At 40.6% G+C, this 27,856-nt stretch overlaps 1 non-coding gene across 1 annotated transcript; it reads right to left on the bottom strand.

The window, feature by feature from the left end:
* Positions 1-22,431: 22,431 nt before the first annotated feature.
* TRNAN-GUU lies at positions 22,432-22,505 on the bottom strand. Its single transcript has one exon. It is a non-coding gene; the product is annotated as a tRNA-Asn (tRNA).
* Positions 22,506-27,856: the final 5,351 nt, after the last annotated feature.

The following is a 27,856-nucleotide window of genomic DNA, read 5'->3' as shown; positions in this document are numbered from 1 at the left end:
GCCAAAAGAGAGATGGTCCGAGTCAAAGAACTTGGTGAGGTAGCCAAGATATTAAATCTAACCAGAGTTACTCATATTTCCTTTTTTAAAAATGGTGATATTTTATTAGGGATGGGGGTGGGGGAAAGCATCAATGAGAGATTAAGAAATCCAAATGCAAAGCCATCATTTTGCCATCTTGAAAATGCACAAGGATAACTTGTATCAAACCCAGCATTTATTAAGTGCTGACTATATGTCAAGCATTGTGCCAAATGCTAGGGATACAAAGAAAGATAGAAATTGCTTTTGAGGAGCTTACAGTGTAATGGTACCCAAAAAAAGAGAGTTATTTTTCAGGTCTCATTAAAAGAAAAATTAGGTTGGGTGGAAAATTTTCCCTTTGATTCTTGATTCTTTCCCACATTAATATAAGGATGGGAAAAAAAAGGATGGAAGAAGGTCAACTAGAATTTTCACATCCCTTTCCAACTTGCCTGTCCAAAGAGAATTTGGGGAAAAACTCAACCCATTAACTCCAACCAAACCCAAAACATCACCTAGCCCTTAGCCTAGCCACGGTTCTCTTAGATTTACTTTCTTTAGCTCTCAGGCAGAATTGACACCTTTTTCTAACTAGTTCTGATGGAAAAACAAATGAGATTGTACTTAAATTGCATCGTAAGCACCAAGCGCCATATCAATGTCCTTACTTATCTGGCATACCTCTATTCTGTTGGAAACTAACATCTTTGATCAGTTTGAGTTTCTAAGGCAAAAATAAAAAAGCTATAATAATAGATTACCAAGTAATTTAAAAACCTACGCAGATGAGAGACAGGGAAATGGTTAAATAGTATTCAGATGGTTTGTACTGTCTGTTTAACTACAAGATAATCTTGAAACAAGATCATTTAAACACCAGACTCCTCAAAACTCTGTCAGTATCAGAAAACTACAGAAACATTCCCATACCACAATAACATAGTTATATCAACTAAAGGGGTCATAAGCTTATAACTGGTAAGGCACCTAGGCATCATTTGATCACAACCTCAATTTTTAAGATGATCAAACCCAGGCTTCAAAACAAGGAAGGTGCTTATCCCAAATCACAAAGTTAGAAAGTGACAAAGCTGGGATTTCAATTCAGATCTCCCAACTTTAAATCCAGAGTTCTTTCTACTAGACCAGGGGAGGGTAAAATTTGGCCCTCCTGTTTCTGTATAGCCTGTGAGCTAAGAATGTGTCAACATTACACACACACACACACACACACACACACACATACACACACATAATTTGAAAGTATTAAAAACCATCCTTAGCTTTCAGTATGTAAAATTTTTTAAAGGCCAATACCTGGATTTAGATCTCATGGCAGTTTGCCTCCTCCTAGACTAGACTATATTCTTTTCCACTTAACATAAAACTATTTCTGGCTTGAAAGTTTTGATATAATTGATCCAGCTAAGTGGCACAGTGGGTAGAGATTTGGAGTCAGGGAGACTCAGTTTCAAATCCTAACTCAGGCACTTACTGACTGTGTTGTCCTAGGTAAGTCACAGCCTCGCAGACTCAGTTTCCTCATATATAAAATAGGGATAATAGTATCTACCTTACATGTGAGGATTAAACTAGGTATTTGCAAAGTGCTTTGTAAATGTTTGTAAACCTCAAAGCCCTATGTAAATGCTAGCTAGGTTTTTTTTTTAAAGAAATTAATTCCAATATAAGTAAATGGGGAGAATTCAGAAAACACATACCTTGTTCCTCGCTCCTGACTGTAGAGGACATATTCTGACTGATGAATTTGGGTTTAGCACCACTTTTAACCCAGAAATCATCTCCTGCCACCACCAAGTCCTCCTTTTGTAGTCTGCCTAATTAGGATGGTAGAAATTTCAATATGATACTAGAAAAAAGAAAGGTGCACATGTTTAAATGTCCCAAGACAGTTTTAACAGCTAGTTGACCTCTGCAAACACGTACTTTCTTTTTCTGGTCCCCAAATATTTTGGGAAGTTCTTAAAAGAAGAGGGGAGGTATAAAAAAAGAGAAGTTATTCCTCTACTATCCTGTTTACTGAGGGGGTGGCTACAGTGATGAAACTGCTTTGACATTTAAGCCTCAATAGCCAATTGTGTGGCCAATTTTTTAATAAAAGAAAACTCTATTGTAGTCTATGTTTTTCCTAAAAACTCCAGTATAACAATAACCTGTAGCCAGAGGAGAACCTGAGAAGTCTTGATGCATTCTCTTGCCTCCAGGCTGGTAAACATTGATTACTAGTTCTGTGATATTCTGAATTTACATCAAAATAAGAGACACCTAGAGAAGCTAATTGCCTTTCCTAAGATTACATTTTAGTGTCTAGATAAATGTAGACACTATCTCTTGCATAGTGTAGGGAATATTCCTTCCCCGCACTGGGTATACCTGATACAGTTAGAGTTGTGTTTTTATTTTGGGAAGAATTTTACAAAAAGCCACTGCACTATTAAAATGCAGGCAGCATGATCATGGATACAGTACTGGAGTGGGGTGACCTAGATTCTCCACGCAATTCTGCTGTTCTCTTTGTTTTGCTCAGATCACAAAATTCCTGGGCTCGGTACTTCCTTCCGAGCATAGATTTTTATAGCTGGACCTTAGAAAGTATTGAGTCTAAGCCCCTTAATGAACAAGCAAACTGAAATGTATAGAGACTAAGTGAATTGTCTAGGCTCAAAGGTAATAAGTGGCTGAGGTGGGATTTGAAGATGGGTATTCCTGACTCCAAGTCCAGCGCCCTATTCACTATACCATGCGTTTTGTTTTGTTTTTGTTCACTCAACATCACATTCTTAATCCTGGGAATCCCTAAACTGTCTATTCTTCTTACTCATAATCCCAGGACCCAGAAGACCACCATTGAAAGATTTGGATCACTAGAACTTCCTCTCCAACTGGGGCTCTTTTTACTTAGCTTTCTTATTTGTTTTAGGATTCACTGTATACTCTTTTCAGGGACATTCCAAAACTTCTCTATTGTTGTTTTACTGTCTTATATTTCTCCTGTCTATGGTTTTCTGCTATCTCTTATTTTAATGGTAAAGGCAGACTATCACAGAACTGCCCACCTGAGGAAATTACTTTTATGCTTCTAAAAATAGCTTTAATCTGATGAGTTTTATCATCTACCTCAAAATTTATTCTATGCACTTGATTCCAAATAAGATATCATTTTGATTCCTTCTACTTTTTCCATTTCCTCACCATTCATTCTCTCTTCTTTCAGTCTTACCTACTTGAGACCCCTAATTGGTGCTCATCAGAGAATATAGTGTCAATTCCAAAGTTTTACCAGTTTCCACTCTTTAGCAGACTTTGGCTGCATTTGATAATTGGGACTACCCCTTCTTTCTTTAAAAATACTTTTCTTCCTTGGCTTGTCTCTTCCTGACATTCTGCAAAGTCTTCAGACTACCAACTCTTGTGTATCTAATGCTTTTTCCCCATCACATCCTACTTTGTAGACAGCCCACTGGATAGAGCACCAGGCCTGGAGTCAGGAAGATGAGTTCAAATACGGCACTTATGGTCTGCAAGGGGAGAGTGGGTGCATATGCTGACAGAAGACATGATGAATGAGCATTAGCACCTACGATATTCCAGGTACTGTGTGAAGCGTTTGTTGAGATATTCATTTGATCCTCAAACAACCCTGAGAGATAGGTGCTGTTATTATTCTCATTTCACATTTAAAGAAACTGAGGCAAACAGAAGGTGGCCTGCCTAGAGTCACATAGTTAGCATCTGATGTCAGATCTGACCTCAAGTCTTCCTGACTCTGGATCCAGTGCTCTATCCACTGGGAGATCTACAAAGTAGAATGTGATGGGGGTGGGGGGGTGGGGAATCGACAGACACACACATTACTCTAGAAAAATGTCTAAGAGATGTTTTAACTAGGAAGGAAATAACGGAAAGTTTTGTGGAAGAGGTGGTACTTGGACTAAATAAGAGGATTATAGAAGCCATGATAAAGGAGGCATGCATTGTAGGCATAGGACTTCGATTGTGGGTATGTATGGAGCTAGAATAAAACCAATAACAAACAGCTAGCCTTTATAGATGAGGAAACTGTGCTTGAGGCAGGTCAAGTGACTTGCCCAGGGTTCGACAGCTGGTAAGTATCTGAGGCTGCATTTGAACTCAGGTCTTCCTGACTCCAAGTGCAGCACTCTATCCTCTGCATCAACTAGCTGTCTCTAGGCAGAGTCCAGATCAGGATTGAAGGTAGCTAGCTAGAGTTTAGTTTGATTAGAAGTGAAGAGAACAATGCAAAAATAAGGCTAAAAAGGTATTATTTCTATCACTGATATTACCATTACCCTCAACCACCTGGGTTCAATCCTTCATTTGTCTTTATATGAAAGAAGATAGTTACCAAGTTCTATCTATTTTTCTATTAAACATCTCTAATGCCTCCCTTTCTCTTCCCACTAACACTACAGTTGTAGCACTCTCATAATGGCTCACCTAGATGATTTCAACAGCATTTGGGGGCGGAGGGTGAAAAGAAAAGGGAGAAAGATTGCATTCATCATTCTTTGGTATAGGTAATTCCCAGAGGCAAATTTCTTAACCAATTCAGATGCCAAGCTCATCTGCATCACTTTAGCTCTAAGATGAGAGAGATGATTTGCTTAATTGGAAAAGCTGAGAGCCTCAAGAGCTTCTTAATTGGTCTTTCTGCTTCCTTGCTTCTTCTCCAGACGGTCTTAGGAGACCAACACATTAATTTTCCTAAAACACAGGAGGCAGCAGGGTATGGTGTAACTTCAACTCAATTCTCATGGCTCTAATCCACTGTTGCTGGACTTCATTTGATCTGTGTGACTGTAAGCAAGTTCCTTTCTTTATTTTATAAGAGTGGAAATAACACATGTACCACCTGTCTTTTAGGGTTGAGAAAAATCAAATGATAGCATACAGTAGACAAACAAACACTGAGAGGCATTATTGGCATAGGTTCCATTCTTGCCTTTGACACATATTGGCTGTGTGACCCTGGAAAAGTTACTGGAGCTCTCAGACAACTCTAAGACCAAGTTAGAGAAAAGGTGCCAATCACAAACTAAGGGGGGGAGGGAACAAGGAAGAAAACACTGAACTTAAAGCCATTTACATAGTCTTATAATTCTCATATCAGTGGATCACTTGCCTATAGGATAAAATCTTAACTTGCTCTCCACTTTCAAAAGCCTTCCCAATTTGGCTGCACTCTACTTATCCAACTGAAGACTGTCACCAGCACACTCTATACCATTCCCAACCCCCCCATGCCTACACGCCATGGTCAGGTTTAAATATGTCTACTCATCATATTTCCTTCTTCTTGGTTTGGCATGTCTTCCAAGTCACCTTACTCATCTTTCAGTTCTCATCTACCTCAATCTGCCTCCTTTTACCACTCCAAACCACGTGAATCTCCCCTTCATGTGGTGAATTGGTAACCTGATTCTACTACTCAACTGAACTGCGGACTCCTAGAGGACAGAAATACTTATCCTCCACCCCAACCACACACTTTCTAGGATGGTATGACAGAAAAAGCCAATCAAATACACTTAAGAAGCTTGCTGGTTCCATACCTAGATTACAGGCAGAACCATAACTAACCCAGGACCATTAGGACCTCACCCCAGGATGAAGCACTTTAGAGGGTATCAACCCCAATTAAATCCAGGAGGATGGGAGATAAGGGGAACAAGAATTCAGATGCTAGCCAAGGGGAGAGGAGGAGAAGGGGGAGGAAGGATGCTTTTAGTCCTTATAGACTTAACAGCATCAGATTACAGACTAGTTGTACACTCCTTTCTTTTTGTTTGATTGGGGTTTTTTTGCTCATTCATAATCTCCCAAATTATTCACACACCCCCTCCTCTCGTCCTCTTCCCAGACCTTTTCCCTTCCTCCGTTTCCAAGCAGACCAGCCTCTTTTCTGCCCTCCTTTCATAAACAGTAATAATTTCTCTGTAACAAGGTTCAAGTGTGAGAGCGGACATGGAAAGAGAAGGATAATCCCTGCAGCTACTTTTCTTCCCAGAGGCCATTTGGGAAGGAACCCAAGTTCTCTCTAATGAAACATAGGATCATAGAATTAGAGTTAGAGGAGACCCTGAAGAGGCCATCTAGTCTAGCCCCCTCATTCTAGAGATGAGAAAATGGAGGCCCAGAAATGGTAAGTGACAGGTATAAATCAGAATAGAAATACTCACATAGAAAAGTAAGAGGCAAGATCTGAACCCAAGTTCCCTGAATCTGGACCTGGTGTTCTTTCTACTGCACCTGCTAGACCCCAAATCTCATGTTTTTGATTAGGTCTTTTCCAACTGACAATCTATTCCCTATAAATATATTCCCTCATTTTTCTCTCAAATTAATTTGTGATTACTTCACACATTGTTTTCATAGACTAAATTTGAAAGTTTTTTTGAGGGCCCTAGTTAGGACCCCTTGCTGCTGGGAGAGGTTGTTCTGAATCCTACATCTGCTAGTTGTGGTTCTGTCCACAAGCCTGTTGACAGGTCCAAAAAAGAGAATGGAAAAACCCTTAAATGTTTTTTTTAAGTGTAAGATGTTAATGTGTTTTCTTCTTCTACTCCCCACCCTATAGCACTCCCACCATCATTAAAAAGTAGTTCTAGGCATTCCCAAAGTCAAGCACTCTGAAAACATTTCTCTGAGATTCTATGTGGCTCACCTTTTCTCTTGACCACCATTTGTTTTTTTAGCAGCTCACCACAAGCAGCTTCATAGTAGTCTCTATCCTTAAGCTTATGAAATAAAGGAACACTTTCATAGGCACCACTTTTTGTTTTGCCTTTGTTTTTCACAGGCCAAACAATTAGCTGAGGAGATGTGGTAGTATGAGGTGGCTTCCAGATTACCCAATGACCAATCTCTTGGTAAAAGCCCTCATTAGAAGGGGTCAGATCTTCCCTTGGGTCAACTGCTTCAAAAATATATTCAACCTCATCTAAATCTTTGTCATCATCAATATCTTCTTCACCTTCTATTAGCCACAAATCTTCATAATCGAGATCGGAGAGACACTCCTTTTTCTTGAACGAGCAGGTTTTCTGGCTGGGATACCTAGGCAGGTCTTCCTGCTCCCTATATGTTTTGATAGGTTCTTTAAGCTTCCTACTTGAGTTCTTTCTAGTATCACAGACAATTATACCATCAACTTCACCTATCATCATCACTCCCTCCTCCTCCTCCTCCTCCTCATTATAGTGATCATCCTGGATCTCATCAGTGCCCTCTGTGCTTTTGACATACATGTTTTTCTCAAGTACAAAGTCAGTCATAGGTACATTGTCCAGGGAAGACTCTTCACTTCTAGAGGATGGCTCCATGGAACTAACACTTGGGCTCTTTCTCTGAGGTAAGGGATGGATGCTTGCATCAACCTTCTCAAAGCGAGCCAGCCAGCTGGGAGTGGAATTGAACTCAACCGATTTGTTGCTCCAAAAACCATCTCTTAACTTGGTCTGCCCATCGTGTCTATTTGGGCTGGGGGGCTCTTGACTTGGGCCATTGATGGCCTCCATGCTAGAACAAACTGATCCTGCCTGCTGGTTCAATCCTTGGGTAGACCTATTTGGCATCAACACTGACAGATTTGGACTTGCCATCGAGTAGACTTTTTTATCTGATCTGTTCAGCTCATCAGGTCGCCATTGGCTTGCTGTATCTAGGGGGCTTGAACATTTCTGAGTGGCTACACTCTCCTTATCTTTATCTAAACTTCCTTCCAGGCTAGGTCCTGGCATCTGGACCTCTTTATCTTCTACAGCTTCAAGATACTGTTTAGTCAACATAGCACCGGCTTTGTCTTCTTCCGAATAGTCTATGGTTGGCATTTCCTCTCCCTTATGAGGGGTGTATAGAACCCCCATCCTCTCACAGGAGCTCACTGAAAACAAATCACATTGTAGTACATTCTCCGGTGTTGTTTTGCCATGTGTCAAATCATAAATAGGGATGGTTTCTTTAAAGGATTTCCAGAGCTGTATTGCAGGAGAACCATCTCCATATTCTATTCTTACCTCTTCCTTTTCAAAAGCATAGTTCCCTGGAGGAATGTTTCTGTACACGGTAGTTGTAGAAGGGATCTTACTATGAAACTCTCTCTCTTGCATAGGGGAAGACAAAATGGTAGGTTTTTTTTCAGAGGCAACATTAGTTGTTCTAGCTGTATTGCAGCCATGGGCATCTAATGTTAAGTCTTGCCGCTTTTTGGACTTGCTTTCGGATTGTTGAGGATCAGTCTGGGTCTCTTTGGATTCTGTTTTTTTCCCAGGGCTGTTGTAATGACAGAAATGTGCAGCATGCTGAAACAGAGGAAATGAAGGCTGGGGATGGAAGTAGGGCCTTCTGTTCACTCTGGTGGGCACAGGAGCCTGTGGCAAGAGAAAGCCAGGGTAGTCATGTAGAGCAATGGAATAATATGGAATGTAGGGGTTTCCATTTCTGAACCCTAGGGAAGAAACAAAAGACAAAAAACATTTGTAAGTGAATTTCTACAATGAGTTCTTAGTCTTTTTCTTTTTCTTTCTTTTTTTTTGTTATGTGATTTATTGATAAGAGGTCATTCTGTGGTAAACATAAAACAGTTGAGCAATTTATATCTTGAGGGCTGAAAGCTTCTTTTTTTTTTTTTTTTTTTTTTTTAGTTTTCAACATTCACTTTTCCAAGATTTTGCATTTAAAATTCCCCCCTTTCTTCCCTCCTCCCTTCCCAAAATGGTGTACAATCTGATACATGCTATACATGTACAATCCTATTAAACATGTTTCCACTTTAGTCATGTTGTAAAGGAAGAATCAAAACCACAAAAAAGAAAAAAAACAAAAAAAGAGAGAAAATAGTATGCTTCAATCTGTATTCAGATTCTATAGTTCTTTCTCTGGATGTAGGTAGCATTTTCTATCATGAGTCTTTTGGAATTATACTAGATCATTGTGTTGCTGAGAAGTTGGTCATTACACAATGTTGTGAGTTCTTAGTCTTAACCTAAATTAAGTCTGGTTTATGATAGTCATGGTTTTCCCTCACATTTGGTAAGATTTATGTGCCTGTTAAATTAAAGGAAAGAGATGTGCCCTATTTGGGCTTTTGATTTTACCATAGTAAATCTCATCATTGGAAACATGTGGTCTTTGTTGTTGAGTTGTTTTTCAGTTGTGTCCAACTCTCTGTGACCCCACTTCGAGTTTTCTTGGCAAAGATATTAGAGTGGTTTGCCATTTTCATCTCCAGCTCATTTTATGGAGGAGAAAACTAAGACAAAAGGGTTAAGTGACTTGCCCAGGGCCACACAGCTAGTAAGTATCTGAGAGCAGATCTGAACTGACAAAGAGGAGTCTTCCTGACTCCAGGCTTAACCACTTCAACACTTAGCTGCCCCTATGTGGGCTATACATAATATTCTCTAGAAGTTTGTTCACAAGTGACTGAAGTACTGTAATCAGTGTTAACTTGGTAGAAGAAAAGGAGGGTGAATGTCCTTTAGAGATAGGGATTGGCTTTAGACCCTGGATGATCCAAGTTCTGACCACACACGCACATGCCCAATAGGGTGTCAAATGAAGTTGTAATGACAAGTTGGCCATGTCAACTGATGGCTATCACTAGCCAGGGGACAGGGTCATAACTAAGAATTCTTAGGCTTGAGGCAGATTTGGTTAGTGTGTCCGTAAGAGAATAGAGGGGATGCAGGAATGTTGCATTATAGATTAGAAGAAAGTTAAGAGTTTATTTTCTAATAGTCTTCAGAAAAGGAGATCTCACTAGATGAAATGATGTTAAGTATTATCACAGTACAAGGCAAATTGTGTAGATAGTTTTCTGGAAAGGAAATTATAGCCAAGAAGTGTGTAGACTAGGGTCATGATGGTTATTCATAAGATTGAACTCATTTCATTAAAGAGGATCACAATTGCCGCTCCGCTGACTAATATTATATCATAGTTACCATGTAGAACACTAACTTTTTTTAAACTGAAATTTTCTTTTTTTAAATTTTTTAAATTTTTATTTATTTCTTATTTTTGAAATTTTCTTAAACAAAGGCTATTCAGGGACTTGCAGGATATAAATAGTATTTTAAAAAGTTAAGAAAAAGTATACTTCCTGATGGCTCTAAAATTCTATGAATGAATCAAATTAGACATCTTAAGTCATCTGATCCTAACCTCCATCCAGGAATCCTCCCTCCAACAGGTGCCTATTGCAGCTTGTAATTGAATGTTCGCAGGGACCAGGAAGTTAACACCTCTGAGGAATTCTGTATTCCATTTTTTAAATATCTTTCATAATTAGTTACCCATATTGAATCAAAAGTTGCTTCTCTAAGACTGTGTTGCTCACTGGTTTGGGTTCTACCTTCTGAAAAGATGTAGAAAAATTACATTTTTTTCCTATCATGATAGTCCTTCAAATATTTAAAGGTTATTATTAATGTCCGTCCCTCAGTCTTCCCTTTTCCAGGGTAAAGATCCTCCAATTCCTTCAACTTAGCCTTAGATCTTTTTTTTGGTCCATTCTGGTCACCTTCTAGTTTACCAGGGTCTCTACGATAATATACTAGTAAGGACTAAACATATTTTGTATATGCTTTGGCCAGCGTAGAGTACATGGAGCTACTGCTCTCACTGCTTTGGACATTGTATTTCCATCAATTTAGCCAGCGTTTGTAATAGCCGTTACAGCTATTATGTCATGTTATGGGCAGTCAACAACTCTAGTTTTTCTGTTCCCTAACCAAGCCATGACACGTTATTGTTAAATCATATATCTCTGTCTCTATTTGTGTAGTAGAATGTAGCTTCAATGCTTATTAAGTTTAAACTTATCCTATTTATCTACCAAATTAAACTTATCACATTTATCAAATTTAAACTTCTTAGATTTAACTTGTATTATTATAGCATATTTAAGATTCCAAGAGATCTTATTCTCTGAAAGAAAACATTAGCTCTCCTTCCCAACTTTATCTCATCCACAAAGTACTGCATCTCTTTTTAATCCAAGCCACTGATAAAATTGCTGATCTAAGAAAATACAAAGGATAAAGACTGTTGACATTCTCTTGGAGACTTCCCTCTGGTTTGACATTTGTCAATATTCTGAGTATTACGGCTGTTTAGAAGCTAATGTACCCATAATATCATCTAGACTGTGCTCCATTTTTTCCTACAAGAAAAAAAAAATCAGCTTCAGATTTTGGCAATCTTCTGACACAATGGTCTATTATATTCCCTTGATCTGACAGTTTTGGTCTGTGACCTTGGGCAAATCACTTCACTTTGATGGGCCTGTTTCCTAATCAGTAAAATGAGGGTCCTTGACTAGATGCCCTCTGAGGTCCTTTCTAGCTCTTGATGGAAGAGCCTGATTTAGTAGTCAAACAAAGAAATTAGATTAGACGTTCTCAGGGAGCCCATGTGTGTACCCTGGTGGTCGCAAAACTTTATATGCAGAGATAAAAGGTGAAGGAGGAGGAGGCAGAAGCCTTAATTAACAAGCACTGTTAAAGGCTCCACTTGTTCACTTTTTCTCCTTCTTCCCCACAGGCTCTTCCTTTGTGTAGCTTTGGCTCCACTTGTTCACTTTTTCTCCTTCTTCCCCACAGGCTCTTCCTTTGTGTAGCTTTTTTTCCCCATTAAAATTAGGTGTTTTCTTCAAAAAAAAGGTTTTTTTTTCACTTTTCTACTTTAAAGGGAAAAAACCCACTACAGCTGCAAGGATCATCAAGGAGTTCTCAAGGAGCATAGGATCAGCTGGAGAATGAAGGCAGCTACTAGTTGAAGCACCCTTTTAGCAATCTGTCACTATAATGCTGTTGGGGGAAACAAACACACAGATCTATGCCCAGTTTTCTCTAACTAGCATCATGGCATGGCTAAAGATACTCCCTCCTTGTGGTGGTGCCCCACTAACTGTCCAAGAGTCAACACTATCCTGCTTGGTTCCTCCTTCACTTCCTTAGCTTTCTCTCTACCACCTCTCTGGGATCATTGCCAGCTGGTGCTCCAAGTCGAAAGAAACCCTAAATATGATCTTCTCTTTTAAAAATGCTTCCAAACTACTTTCTTAATATGAAGATTTGTCTCCATTGATGTTTTCCTCTTATCAATGAGCAAAATAAAACAGTGAAAAGAATTGCACGGATGAGGAACCTTAGATTTCCATTGGATGGAAGCTTTAAATGGAGTTAAATGAGGGTATTCTTAAGATAGGCTGTTGTCGAGGTTAGCCACCACAGTCTTTAGAAAGAACTGGGAATGAGGCAAGAGAGGAAAAGGAATAGAAGAGGCAAGAGGAAAAGGTGGGCTAATAGGTAGTAAATTGTTTGTCTATTGAAACATCTAAAAATATATGCACTTCATAAAGCTGCTTTGTGGGATTATAGTGGCCATTGGACTCACCTCCTGCTGACACACAATAAGGGTTATAGACAGGATTCAGGTACCACGGATTTGGGAATGGGGGTTGTGCTGTGGGCTGTGCATAAAAAAAAGGTCTTGCATTGTTGCCTTCAGAACGTGATCCAGTTCCTGAAGCTGGTGAAGCATTCATTTTCTGTACTAAAACACAATTATGTCATTATAGGGACCAATATTTTGGTGTTTGCTACTTCGAGGAGCTGTCTTCTCCTCTAAGACACCCCCCCCTCCCCATAACATAACCCAATTTCCTCCTATTTTTCCTTGCTGATCTGTTCCCAATTACATCTCCAGTTGGGGCCAGACATGTTTTCCTCCAATCTCTACACTTTATTTCAACCAGGAGACAATTTCGAGTAAGTATGAGGTCGGATAAACGAGCTCCCCAAGGTCATGTTAATCACATGATGATAATGTCACCATTCATTCCCCCACTATCTTTTCTTCCCTACACTCACAACAGTGGTCTTATAATACTTAATGTGGAGGTAAACAGCACAGACCTCTGAAGCTAGGCGCTACAGGAACTGGAAGAGGAGCCTTTTACACTTGGCGGTTCCAATGATTGCCTTAAGGCACGCATGTGGGGACACTAGCAGGGCACCAAGCTCTGTCTTTTGTTCCAGAGTCCTCACTCTCCCAACACCTGGCCAAAGCCAAGAATATACCTCATTCGGACAGGCCGGAGAGGAGAAAGAGGGAGTGAAAAATCCAGGAAGGCAGGCAGTCCAGGCCCTGACTGATCCTACCCCCAACCTTCCTATTCCAGATCGCACCTGGGAAAGCTTCAAGAGGCACAGTCGAGACCCCCACTCCAAAGGCAATTCTTGCTACTCGGATGTTGGTAGAAGGCCCTGAAAAGGGGGCTGTAGGAAGGGCAATTTTCTCTCAACTTACCTATTTTAGGAGGTAGAGCTTGACCAACTGGGAGCTGCTAACCTGGTAAGTCTTTGGTAGAGGAGCAGCCAGCTGACGGCAGGAAAGCACCGTGTGCGTCCCTGCGCGGCGAGGTTGAGATCAGGTGCCAGAGTTCTCCTCCACTGGTTGCCTGTACTCTCCAGGCCTCTTGCAGGTCGGTGGGAGCCCGGGAGATCCAACAGCCCCCGGCTCCAGCTGCTCCTCAGACGGGTCCTCTTTTCTAACCAGCAGGTTCCAGCCGCGTTCCTCACCCCCGCCCCAGGTCAAGAACAGCGGACTGGGAGCGCCGCGCTCATCCCAGCTGTTCTTGCTGCCCCACGCCTCCCCCGGCCCCTCCCTCTCACCATTCAAGTGGCCGCAGCCCCCTTCTTGAATGAGGCCGGCCTCACTTGTTGCGGGGGCGGGACCTACAAGCCTCAGGTGCAGCTGCCTGGGGAAGCAATCACAGACAGTGAATCGGCCGCCAAAGGCGGCTTCATTTTTTGTTCCGGTCTTCGCTCTGTTTGGTACAATGCTTGGGGGTGGGGGTGGGGAATTGTTTAATAAATGTGAAATAGAACTCGAGTGTTTTTGGTGCGTTCGTGTAGTGTTGTGGGGTACTATACAAAGGAGGGTGAGTACCTTGAAGTTGACTGGTCTCAGCTGCCGAGCGTCAAAGGCAGATTCTTCTGACCTCTCCAGTGAAGCAATGACCGTATATATGGGTTGAATGGAGAGGAAGAAATTCTCCTGGGGTCGGGAGGTGCCTTCCAGCATCACAATGTCCTGGGGATGGAAGAGACCTTGGACTCCTTCAGTCAAAGCTCCTACTCTGCTCAGGCATTTTTTCTATGTTATCCATGATAACCTTTGCTTGAGCTCCTTCAGACCTGAGGAGCTCTCTACTTCACAATGTGTGTGTGTGTATCTGTATACACACACATATATATATACACATATGTGTATATATAACATTTTATTTCTGGACATCTGCAATTATTAGAAAGTTCTTCCTTTGAGGACAAAAAAGCTATCTGAAGTTTCTACTCAGTCTTCTACAAATACACAGAATAAATATAATCTCATTTCTAGATCACAGCATCAAGGCCCATTTGAAATGGAGCTAATTTTAGAGCCAGAAAGACCTGATTTCAAGTCTTACAGATGATGTATGTGGCTGTGTCAGTCAGGTTCTCAAGCTGAAAGGTCTTCACCTTGAACTTGAAGGTTTTTATTAGTTGTCTTTCTTTTGAAAGCAGGGTTAAGTGACTTTCCCAGGGTTACACAGCTAGTAAGAATGTGAGACTAAATCTGAACTCAAGTCCTCCTGTCTTCTGGGCTCATACTACTTATTAGTTTTGCACTCTTCTCTCCTCCCTCCTCCTTTCTCTAGTTTCATTCCTGGTTCTTTCCACTGTACCCTATGTGACATTGAGAAATCACAGGAACTCAAGAGACCATCTAGTCAACTCTGTGTGTTCCTTTGCCCCCCTCTTCTAAGTCCTCAAAAAGAATATGGTATTCTAAACTCTATGGAAAGAAAACAATACTCCAGACTATTGGCTAAGATTAGCTTTTCTGGTAGCATATGGCTAATTACATTGCCTGTGTTTTTCACAGGGACTATTCAGGATCACAGATATGGAGCTACAAGGAAACTTAGAAACCATTTAGTTTAACACCCTCATTTGACTGAGGAGGAAACAGGGATCCAGATAAGTTTAGTGACGTGTCAAAGATCATGTAGAAATAATAGTTAAATCTCAGTCCTTTACTTCAAAGACAGTTCTCTTGATCCAAGAGGGGAGGGAGAAGGGAAAGTCAACCAGAACACCAAGATTGTGAATGATGATTGACTGGTGATCTGAGAAGAAGGAACTGACTCAAGGGGAAATACGGTAAGCTTAATTTTAGGTGGTGGGAAGACTGTGTTCCACATGTAGCATGGGGGTGTCATTGTGTAGCTCCAAGGGAGACAGAAAAGACATCTCTAGACTCTTCTCTCCCCACTCTTCTGCAAGGGAGACTTTAGCTTCTGTCACGAAAGGAAACGGGAAGTTAGGGCCAACAGAAGCTTGGTAACTCTCCGTCTCTGAAGAGAGATGGGGTATCAGGCTAGATTTACATCTATTAATATAATATAATATAATATAATATAATATAATATAATATAATATAATATAATATAATATAATATAATATAATATAATATAATATAATATAATATAATATATTATTATTAGTCTAGGGGATTTGGGTTTTTATTGTTATTCAATCTAGCTTCTGATTACTGTTTCGTTATTGGAGGAAGCGGCAGGAGGACCACAAGCTGTATATCCAAGGCAAATACCAATTTCACAATGAACACAGATAGTAATTATCAAGGAAATCCATTTATCCAATTCAATAACAAAACAGAAGTCAGAGAAAGTATACATAGGAGAATGTATACTAGACAATACAGAGTGAAGGAGCTCTACCATTGGGAATGAGGTAACAACTCAATTGAGATAGAGCAAGTCCTAGATCTTATCCAAGGAGATGTTCTGAAAAGTCTCTTGTATAGTAATCTGGGGATAGGGACATATTGGAGGCTGCCAGTTTTTTCTCATGTCTGCTTCTTCCCAGAGTCTTTTCCTTCAGTGGCCTGAAATGGGGCTGGCATCTTCCATCTTATCTCTTGAAGCTGGAAGCTAGAAACAACCAAAGTGACTGTAGAACTCAGAGAGACTTTAAGAGTTTGAAGAGGCAAAGAGACTTGAAGAGACCCCTGAGCTCAGACAAGTGAATCTCTCCTCTCTCCTTCCTGCCCCTCATACAGGCATGAGATATGATCTCCATCAGTGAGGAGGGAGTCCTATACCGATATGCTTTGGGACTGGAGTTACATAGACATTTATTTTGAGATGTTAGTGAAATATCTAGATGGAGATGGATTGTAGACAGTTAGAAATATAGGGTTTCAAGCTGAGAAGAGAGGTCAGGACTAGTGGAAGACTTGTTTAGTAGAGCAAAATGGCACTTTAAAGGCTTTTCCATAACAAAATCTCTTTGACGTATGTCAAAATTATATAAACTTTCTTCTTTGGTGATGGCAGCGAAGTTGATCAGGATACCCTGAATCAATTGATTTTTCATCCACCAAATTGGTGAAATCACAGCAAATAACAGAGAGTAAGGTGTTCAGAGCTCAAATGAATTTTAAACAAGGGATTGTTTAGCCCTTTTCAAGGTTTGAAGAAGATGATTTATCAAAACCAATGGAATTTGAGGGCAGCTGGCCAATGGCTAGTTAAGGATCAGTCACACCTCTGGTGATCCTTTCATTTATTTATTTATCTGTCTACCTATCTATCTATCTATTTATAAAAATGAATGTTGAAAACTATCTTTACACGTAATTGGAAATAATAAAATACTATAAAGTGGAAAAATAAATTTGTGCATCTCATGTTTCTTTTGAGCTACTGTGATTCTGCTTTACCCAGAGAGCACAGCATCTTCTTTGATGCAGGTATGCCATGCTGGGCAGTCCTGTGCCAGTGTCTCCCATGTCTCACAATCAATTCCAGAATTCTTCAGAGAGACCTTGTGAGTGCTTGCCTTGTGTGAGTTCACTGTAAAAAAAAATCCTTTAGTCAAACATACATTTGACATTCAAACAACATGGCCAGCCAATCAAAGATGTGCTCTCTGCAGTAGAGTTTGAACATGTGGCAGTTTAGTTTGAGAAAGGACTGCAGTATCCTATATCTTATCCTGCCAGGTAATCTTCAAAATCTTCCTAAGAGAATCCAAATGGAAGTGATTCAGTTTTCCAGCATGGCATTGGTATATTGTCCAGTTTTCACAGGCATACAACAACTAGGTCAGTATGATGGCTCTGTACACCTTCAGTTGAGTAGACAGTCTAATACCTCTTCTCTCCCATACTATCCTTCAGAGAGTACCAAACACTGAGCCGGCTGTGAAGATGTGTGTGGTGATCCTTTTAAAACCAGGACTATTTGAACATGCGTGTCTAGGAGTGTGATGGGAAAGGTGGCTTGTGTAATTTCACATTCAAAGATAAAAACTGAGTGAATATTTTGGACTCTGAGTGTGGGAGAGCTGTGCTACCCAGGCCATGCTATAGTCAGAGCTAGAGAGGAAGCAGTCACAAGCCTCTCAGGAGGCTGGCACTTCAGTTGGTATCACTTTGTTTCATCTTACGTGACAGATTTTCCCCCTTCCCCCTGAAATCACTCCCTCAGCCTCCCTCCTGATGCCTTAAGGACACTAAGAGGACTTGGTTGTTAAAGACATCCTTAATTTACTCCAGGGTCAGGATTGTCACTGTTGTAGGGCTATTACTTCCCATGAATGTTATTGGGAAGGAGGGATGGAGATGCTCAAATACATTTTCACTTTTTTTTCTCTTGGGCATAAAGAAATGGGTCTATAGACCCCAGACAGAGATGGTCCCTGGAGCACAAATGGAGAGTGAAACTGTGCCCCTTTCTCATTCCAAACAGAGAAGGCACTGATTAGAATCTCTAAGCATCTTATAAATACCCCATTAATTACTCTAACCTTGCTATTGTCTTGGATAAGGGCCTGATTCACATTTCACTGTTTCCTCAGGTGCCAGGGGCAGGCAAAGCCTGGATGTCTCTGGAGGTGGACATTTCATTAGCAGGAATCATATGCGTTTTGGATCTGACTAAAGAATGTGTTACCACTCTGGGCCTGCCTGAATTTCACTGCCCCACATAACCGGAGCTTTGATATTTATTCATCAAACAATGTCCCTTATGCCTTCTCTGCTTTTCTTGGGACATTTCCCTCAGATTTCTCTGTCAGATTCCAGGAAAGAGCTACTCCCCTTCCTTCAAAAAATCAGCTCTAGAGTCAACAGCGATGGGACCCGGGGATTGGAACTCATGGTTTTCTGACTCCAGGCCGAGCACTCTGACAACTATGCTACTTAGCTGCCTGCCTCTAGATGTTGTGCCTATGAAGGGCGTTTCGTTTTTTGTATGTTTTGTTTATTTGGCATCAACTTGTGCTTTTTTTCTTCAGTGTGGAAACTTTCTCCACTGATGTAAGTTGAATAAATGAGTAAAGTAATTATTAAAGGCTTACCATGTGATTAAAAAGGTTAAAAGTATACATTTATGTATCTTAGATTCTTAAAAAGCTGTTGGGGGGGCACCTAGGTGGTACAGTGGATAGATGGAGTCAGGAGGACCTGAGTTCAAATAGAACTCTGACACACATACTAGCTGTGTGACTCAGGGAAGTCACTCAACCCTGACTTTCTCAACAACAACAAAGCTGTTAGGGCACTGAGAAGTTTAGTGCTTTGACCATCACCACACACCTAGCATGTGCCCCAGGCAGGAAAAGAACCCATTTCTTCTTGGCTTCAAGGCTGGCTCTCTAGAGATCCCTTTACATGAAATAGATGAGAGTGACACAGAATGGAGCCATATACCATCTTTCTTAAGAGAAGATGACTTAAGAAATCCTGTTAGTCAAGCATACCTTATGTTTGATTTTTCGCTGATGAGGTAGATGTCAAATTTCCCTTTCAACTCACGGGATTTCCATGATGTATCAGTGCAATCTGTGCTGGGGGAATGGTGCAAAGTGAACTGGCACATCCTCGAATTCAAACTGTGACTTGTGAGTGCATCATCCTCTGACACAGTCAGGATGTCCTGGCAGAAGGAATAGGTTAAATCCAGGCATCCTTCCAAATAGTACTGCTAGAGTTTGCCAACAGGATTTCTAAACTACTTCTCTGTAATTTCTTAGAGACCCTAGGAGCTTTCTGTGTTCTAACTGAAATACGGGGATGTTCCTGTATAAAGGTATCAGACTTCTTGGACATTTAAAGGCGTTTTACCTCAGGACTTTTTCAATCTTCATATTGATAAGCTGGGTGCTCTATTAAAGATACATATAAGATAAAAATCATAAATGTCATCTCTATCCCTGATGGGAAAAATATAGCATGGCACAGCTGGTACTATATTCATAGAAATATGAATTTCAGGTATCAGACAATCTATGCTCCATTCAGAAAGGGAGATTTGGCTTAAGAAAAACACATGGGCATCTCCTGAGGCACATTTTATTGTCTTACTGGTGAGGTCACCCAGGTGACTTTGGGTAACATATGGGAGAGTAGAATGGAGTACCTTTTTCAATGTTAAATTTGGTCTTTGCCAGGGGGAAATTTATCCTTTTCTTTTGACTCTTTGTGTCTTCATTCCTGGATGCTCTTTAAACCTCTATTCCTCTGTCCTCCTTTTCCTCTTTTGCTCTCTCCTATCTCTTGATTGATTTTCTCCAATTATAGAAAAGTAGTATATTTTTAGTATTGGTCATATCTATGGAATCATAGAATCTCAGGGTTGGAAGTGACCTCAGAGGTCATTAACCAAGCCCATACTTTAGCAGAAATCTAGTGTACAATATTCTTAGCAAGTAGTCTCAGAGCCTTTGCTCACAGTCCTCTAATAGAACTGAATTCACTTGACCTTGGGAGACAGCCTGCTACACTTTCAGATAGTTTTAGTGGTGAGGACCTTTTCTATGACATTGGACCTAAATTGGTCTCCCTTAAATTTCTACTGATTATTCCTAGTGCTGCCCCTTGGGATAAAGCAGAGCAATCTTCTCTTCTAAGTGATAACCCTTCAAATACATGAAGGCAGCTCTCATGCTCCCCCCCACCACCATCCCCAACTCAATATGCACTTAATTTAGCCAATCCATATGGATTCCAGCTCTCTCACATCCTGGGTAACTTTCTCTTACCAACATGTCAATATCATTCCTGAAAGATGGGGCTCAGGAAAAAAGACAATACTGCAGAAGTGATAGAACTAGGGCAAGGCACAGCAGGACTATAACTTTCCCTGTTGTGGAAACCACTTTGTCACTTTATATTTTTAGATTGCAATGACTTCTAAAAGGTTAGAGTCCACTAAAACTCCAGGCTCTTTTCCACCCAAATCATTTACTATGCCTTCCTCTGTACTTGTTGTTTTTTTAACAGAAGTATATTGAATTTTAGCTTGATTTCACCCATCTTTCCATCCAACTTGTGATCTTATTCACCTAGCGAACAAGATTTAATTGTGGTCCCAAATTGTGATTCAAATTCATACTATTTGAAAATTTGATAACTATCCCACCTGTGCCTTCATCCAAATCAGTGATAAAAATACTGAACAGAACAGAGCCAAGGACAAATTCTTAAAGACTCCCTAGAGGCAATCCTACAATGATGCTATGATTCTATTAGTTGAGTTGAAATAGAGTACATTGGGAAATAACGGGGTCAGGTGCTAAATGCCAGACAAGAATTTTTAATTTATCCTAAAGGTAACGGGTAGACACTGAAACTTTTTGAGCAAAAGAGTGATTTTTATTGTGCTTTATTAACATCATTTTGATGTGGAAGTTGGATGGGAGGGGAGAGATCTAAGGCAGAGTAATCAATTAGGAAGCTACTAAAATAGTCCAAAGGAGAGGTTGAGGAGAATCTGAACTCATGTGATAGCCGTGTGAGTGGAGAAAAGAGTATGGTTGTTAGAGAAGTTGTGAGGCTGAAATCAACACCACTTGGCAACTAATTGAGTATGTGGGGTTAGGGAGAGTAAAGTCAAGTATGGCTATTAGGTTGCAAATCTCAGTGATCGAACTGATTATGGTATCATTTGTAATAATAGGCAAGTTAAGAATGGAGTGACTTTGTGGGGAATATAACGATTTCTATTTCGGGTGCGCTTAGTTCAGGATGCTTAGAGGACATGGAAATATCCCATAGGCAATTGGTATATATGTACACACACATATACTAGATGACTCCAATATGTATTTGGAGTCATCTGCCTAAGGGTAATAATTGAACCCATGGGAGATCATGAGGTCACTAAGAGGAAGATTGACCCTGGGCAAGTCACTTAACCTCTATCGCCTCAGTTTCCTCAGTTGTAAAATGGGTATGATTTAATAGCACCTTCCTCCCAGAGTTGTTTTGTTACAAAGCACCTAGTACGGTGCCTGGCACTATAGAAGTGCCTATTCGTTCTCTGTTCCCTTCCCCCCCAACCCCCCCCTTACCCCCCCCCCCCATTTTGCAGGTACGTGGTTGGAGATTAGAAGAAAAAGCTGCAGGTGGCGAGACATTGGCACATAGGTCAAATTGCCCTTTAAACAACTTCTTTAAAAGGAGGGAAAACGTCAATAAATGAACAGGGACCAGATCAAAAACATCCTGAGAAGGGGTCAATAAAGCTTCACCATACTGCCACCAAGATGCCGCCTTAAAAGATTAAGAATCCCTGTTTTAGAGAGTTGTCTAGAACCCTGGAGATTAGCTGTCAGAGGCAGGCAGAGGTCTCTGTCCACTTCACCTCTCTGCCTCATGTCAATAAATAAATGTACTCAGCAACAGAAAGAGAGAACACAGCCGATCTGGCTTCGAGGGAGATGGAGAGTGAGTGGGACTGAGGTCAGGGATGGGTGGAGGAAGAGTCGCTTAAACTGGAATGTCGGGTTCCAGCGTCCCAGCAGATCTTGGTCGCACCACCAGCGCTTCTTAATTTGCCCCTGAGCCCCAAGCAGGGGAACGTTCTTGACCTTGGCCTTGAGAGGGTAGTCCGAGATGGTAATTGTGGAACCAGTCCCTGAGGAAAGGGCTGAAGTATCGTACCGGGAGAATCAACAGGGTCTGACTGACGCCAGCCTACGCATGCCTGCTCTCCGCAGTAGAAAGGAAGACCGGAGGTCACTACTATGGTGACCTGTCCGTATGTCACATGTCACATATCCACGGGATGCGAACTCAGGAGAGAAAGCTGGGGGATTACTGGAGGAGAAAGTACAAAATGGGCCGCCCCAAGGACCTTATCAGACCAGTAGAAGAACTCCCACACTACGCTTTTTCGGTTAGAATAATCTGAGCCACATAATGTTACTTCTATAATGAACAAGCATTATGGGGGTTTTGTCTGTTCTCAGAACGAAGAGTGTTTTTATGCATCGTGGTAAAAACGTCCCTGGGTGGGCTTGAACCACCAACCTTTCGGTTAACAGCCGAACGCGCTAACCGATTGCGCCACAGAGACATCTCCTTGTTTGGTGGTTTAAGGACGGGCTATTTGAGTTAGTAAAAGGGAATATCGCCTTTATGTTTAGTTTTATGAGTTTAGTATACAACAGGTGATTCTGGATATATTTAAATTTAAGGTCTTAACACAAGATCAACCAAGTAAAGAGGAGAAGGAGGAAGAGGAGGGGGAGGAGGAGGGGGAGGGCAGGGGGAGGGGGAGGGCAGGGGGAGGGGGAAGGGATCAAGGAACCACTGTGCCCACAGGACCAGGATCTGAAGTCAAGCTTCTCCGTTTCTTTCTTCAAATTAGTCAAAGTCCCAAAGCCAGATGGAACCTTTGGACCTTCACTGACATATATGGAATTGAACTCATCGACAAAATAAGGAGCTTTGGGAAACCCGATTTTCTGCCTTTTAAACATCTGTCTGTGCCTTTTAAAAAAAGTTATCTTGAAGGAATTCGTATTTAAAAGCCCTTTATTACATGTTAGCTTGTAGCCCAGCCTCTCCTTGTGTCTCTCCCATACTTCCCCGAGTCTCCACTAGCTTCTTGGATCTCTGCTGAAATCCTGAAATCAGGGCCCAACTGGGTTTACAGGTGCTGAGCTGACCCCCTTGCAAAGCCACCTCTGAGGTGAAAGGACAGAATGCCCCCTAAGGTCCAGCTTTCTTCCCCTATCCGCAACTCCCAGTCCCACCCAGAGTCAGATTAAAGACTAGAATCTGCACATTAGCTTTAGTGAAGAAGAGGGACGTCTGTCCTTCCACCTGCACCAAAGAGAAGGACTCTGGGTGATGGTGCTGCTAAAAAGTTTTCAGGAATGTATGAAGGGGGTGGGGGGAGCCAGAGGTAAGGAAACTGAGTCACCTGCTCAAAAATGCCAGAAACAGGAGTACATTTGATGGGGCAATAGGAGAAAATAAAAGGTTTGGAACAGTGGCTATGGGGAATCAGGGAGCTGACGGAACCAAAATTAGGGCTGGACAAGCAGAGATTTCCCCAGGAGCAAAAGTATATTGAGGGTGCCGCATCCTTCTCCAGGGAAGCAATGCACTGCATGGAAAGAGCGTTAGACTGAATTTTTTTGCATTGGGATATAGGGATCAAAAATTAGAATCCTGTCTTTGCTACTTTACAACTTTTTGTTATCTTAGGAAAGTCAGGTAACCTTTCTGTGACTCAGTGTCTTCATTTTAAACAGGAAATGAACTATTTGACCCCTAAGGTGCCTTTCAACTTTGAATCAATGAAGTCAAATTAATTAAACTGACATCAGATATTAATACCAGCTTTCTGGGGCAGCAAGGTGGCACAGTGCATACAGCATTGGCCCTAGAGTCAGACATTTACTAACTGTGTGACCCTGGGCAAGTCACTTAATCCCATTTACCTCCAGGAAAAAAAATGCTAGTAGATCTTCAAGAACATTTTCATTCCCAAATTATTTCTCTCCTGTGGGTGGACTTTCCTCCTGCTTGACAGTAACTTCTGCTCTGAATACTGTTAATTTTTTTTTTTACCATAGCACTGTAAGAAAAAAAATCCCATTTAAACATGTAACAATGAGGGCACCTACCTCTTACGGTGAGGACTCCAGAAATGGTTCTGAAGATTCCAAATGCTCTGTGAGTCGGTATTCACTCCATATGTAGCTCACTAAGCCCCTATTGATGAGCCATAACCTATCTTTTATTTGATAACTGTAAAATAAGAGAACTGTTCCTGGGATCAGTAAAACAGGGAAAGTCATACAAACCTTTAGAGAGAAGAATCCTACCAGCAATGCTTATCTCAGGAATCTCTCCTCACTCTCAAGTTTCTCATAATCTGATGAATCCAAGGTATTTGATTTCAGGAACTCCTGTTCCTGACACAAATAACCAAGAAAAACCAAAACACAGTCTGATGCATATGTCACATGTAGAGAGAGCAGAGTTTAGAGAGTTCAGAGAAAGGATGGATGAGTTTCCATGGCCTAGAATCCCATAAGGGAGATTGTACCATGAGAGATGGAAAGGTCTTAAGAATGAAGTTATGAATTGTGGGAAGATGACAACGTACTAGGACCCAGAGGATCCTAGATGCCCCACATACTCTCCATCAGGCTAAAGATATGCTTCTCTATTAAAAGATTAAAAGAACTACCTCTGGACTCCTCTGCCTAGCCCAAGAATTCACAGAGGGATGCCTAGAATCCTACAGAGGTACTGGGATAGAGACCCTGGGGGAGCTGGAAGAAGTGTAAAGGGCAGAAGGCACTTAGAGCCTTGGGGAAGGTCAAACACTCCCTACTCGAGTTCAGAAGCCTCTAAACTCAGGTTAGCAGTCCCTTCTCCAAGGTCTTTGGCTGCAAGAGTGGCTTTGAAACTTCTGGGCACTACCTCACTCAGCAAAACAGCATGGAAGTCCAAGGTGGAGCCTAGGGCCGGAGCATTCCTAGAGTACAAAAAGAAAAGGCCTAATCTGGCCTGCTATATCCAAGACCAAGAACGACCTGCTCATAATGATCAGCTGCAGATCTTGATCCAAGCAAACTCCACACCCCTGTTCTCCAACAAGAGCAGAGTAAGGAAAACTCTGAACACCATGAGAAATGCCTTGGTTTGAGAGATGCACAAAGGTATACCTATTGACTGAAGAGACTATTGACCCCACGATAAGTTCAGACAAAGCCTCAGAGAAAAAATTGTCCCAGTCACAGGCAGCACAAGAGTACCTCAGAAACCAAGATACAGAATGGAATGGCTAGGGAGGAAAGACTGGCAAGGAAAATGGACACTTTGGAACAGAGAGTAGATAACTTCAACCAATAATTGAAAATGATATGGTCCCGGAAGAAAACAACAACTCAATGAGACAATTAGCAATATGAAAACAACAACCAAAAGACTAAAAGAAAAAAAATGGAATAAAACTTAAGAAATCTAATATCAAAAACTATTGACCTGGAAAAAAAGTTCGAAGAGATATAATCTAAGAGTTGTTGGACTACCTGAAAACTATGATCGGAAAAAAGTCTGGATACCAAAGTTTGAGAAATTATAAATGAAAACTGACCAGTTTTCTTAGAACCAGTGGACAAAGTGAAAAAAAAAAGAATCTTTTGGTTATTTCCTTAAAGAAATCTCAAAATAAAAATTCCCGAGAACATCGTCGTCAAAATTCAGAGCTTGCAGGCCAAGGAAAAAACCCTATAAGCTGCAAAAATGAGTTCAAATACTAAAAACTCTAATAAAGATTACACAAGACTTAGCAGCTACCACTATAAAGAAGAAGAGGAGTCATATAAAGGAGAGGAGAGCTCATAATATGATATCCAAAAAAGGGAGGGAAAAAAGATTTGTATCCAAGGACAACTCATTGGGCAAAACTAAGTATAATCCTACAGGAAAAAAAGGTAGATCTTTAATGGAATAGAGGGTTTCCAAAAAACGATCCTGATGAAAGGCCAAAACTGAAAAGACATTTTGAAACAGAAATGCTCTTGCTTTCCAGTGCTTAACACAGTGACTGGTACATAGTAGATGCTTAATCCAGATTCATTAATTGACTGATGGACTGATTTTCCATTAGAAACATATAAAGGTATAAATATTGGTTTGATTTAAAATAAATATGAGAGGATAAATTTACATGTTAACAGTAAGATAAAAATGTCTTCTTAGAACCCTAATATCTTTAAGAATCAAAGAGAACATTTAAAATGACAGAGGGTTTGTGTGTGCTTATATTGTTTTTTAGTGGTCATAGGAGAAGAAACAAAAAGAAGGGACTGGGGACTATATTGGAGAGGAAAAAAGGAAGAGGGGAGGGAAATCACTGTTGTATAATAAAGCTGCATAAAATGAAGAATAAAAGTCATATAGGAAGGGAGAGTGATAAGCAAAACATATTCAAATGTGAAAGCAAGGACTTTGAAAAGAGAATTAAAAGAAACAGGAAGTTCAAAAGAAAGTTTTCCCCTTATTATGGCTTATGTCAGGTCACTTTGTGCCCTTGAGGGGACAAGTCTTGAAATTTTCATAACTATGTATGTATGAAAAGGATTTCCTTTCATAGCAAACTTCTATAATCAGGCAGATGAACTATAGAAATTTGCTCAATTTATAAATTTAATATTGCAACATGTAGTTGTTGCAGTACTCAATCTATTAATTAAATAAATTAAAACTGCAATAGTTGGGCTCAAATTAGAATATAGGGATGATATCTTCCTCAGGGAGAATTAAACAAGTAATAAGATAAAGATAGCCTCAGATGCTTACTAGCTGTGTGACCCTGGACAAAGTCACTTAACCTTCTTTGCCTCAGTTCCTCATCTATAAAATGAGCTGGAGAAGGAAATGGCAAACCAGTCCAGTATCTTTGCCAAGAAATCCCCAAATGAGGGGTCATAACTGAAACAATCGAATGACAAAAAATGAAAGTGGGAGTGAAATTGCTGTCACCTTGTTGGAGTTATAGGGCTGCTAGCCATAAGTAGATATCTGTGAGATCCACCACGTCTTTAGTGGTCTTAAAAATCACGAGCAAGCTCTGAGACAAGAATCATCTCAGGAACTGGAGAAGAGTTAGCTATGTTAGAAGAACCTAGTCTTGGCCTTTCAGTGATATCAGAGAGTGTACAGGTATGGATGTGCCCAATGGCTGAAGTAGCCCAACTGCTCACCAGGGAATGTTTACCTGCTAGCCCTTGGACTACTCTCTCCTCCCTTCCCACTAGCACCACAGGTTCTCTGATTCAATGCTGGCTAGATTCAAATTTTATCGTAGAGGGAAAGAAATGGAATAGCACTTTGAAATATAAGAATTATGCAATTCTTAATTTGTCTCTCTCAGTGCTTCCACTATCACCCTCAAATTGATAGACTTCCTCCTCTTAAATCTATTCATAGACACAGATGATTGTCTTTTTAACAATACAATTTATTAAAATACAGTTTCAAATACAGTAATAAAATTGTAAAGATTTTTTGTTAATACAATGTTAAATACAGTATTAAAATTATAAAGATGTTGTTACATAATAAATCTATAAAGAAACTACTTTTCTCATTTATTTCCTAAAACAGCCCCTCTGGTAGACGGGAGAAAAAATAAGGGGATTGGGTTTTGGAACCCCTTGAGCCCAGCTCTATAAATACAACTGGGAAAAAACAGGGGAGAAGTATAGGGTTTTTTTTCCTATATTTTCTGGGCTAAATATCTCCAGAGAAAGAATGGATGGAATCTGAGCAGAGATTGAAACATACTTTTTAAGATTTTGTTTTTTGGGGGGTTTTTCAGTCTGTGTTTTCTTTCACAACATGTTTTGCATGACTGTATATGCATAACCTATATTAAATTGCTTACCTTCTCAAGGAGGG

Source organism: Trichosurus vulpecula, chromosome 1, assembly GCF_011100635.1.
Source record: "Trichosurus vulpecula isolate mTriVul1 chromosome 1, mTriVul1.pri, whole genome shotgun sequence".
NCBI classification, from domain to species: domain Eukaryota; kingdom Metazoa; phylum Chordata; class Mammalia; order Diprotodontia; family Phalangeridae; genus Trichosurus; species Trichosurus vulpecula.
This window is presented reverse-complemented; position numbering and strand designations above follow the sequence as displayed.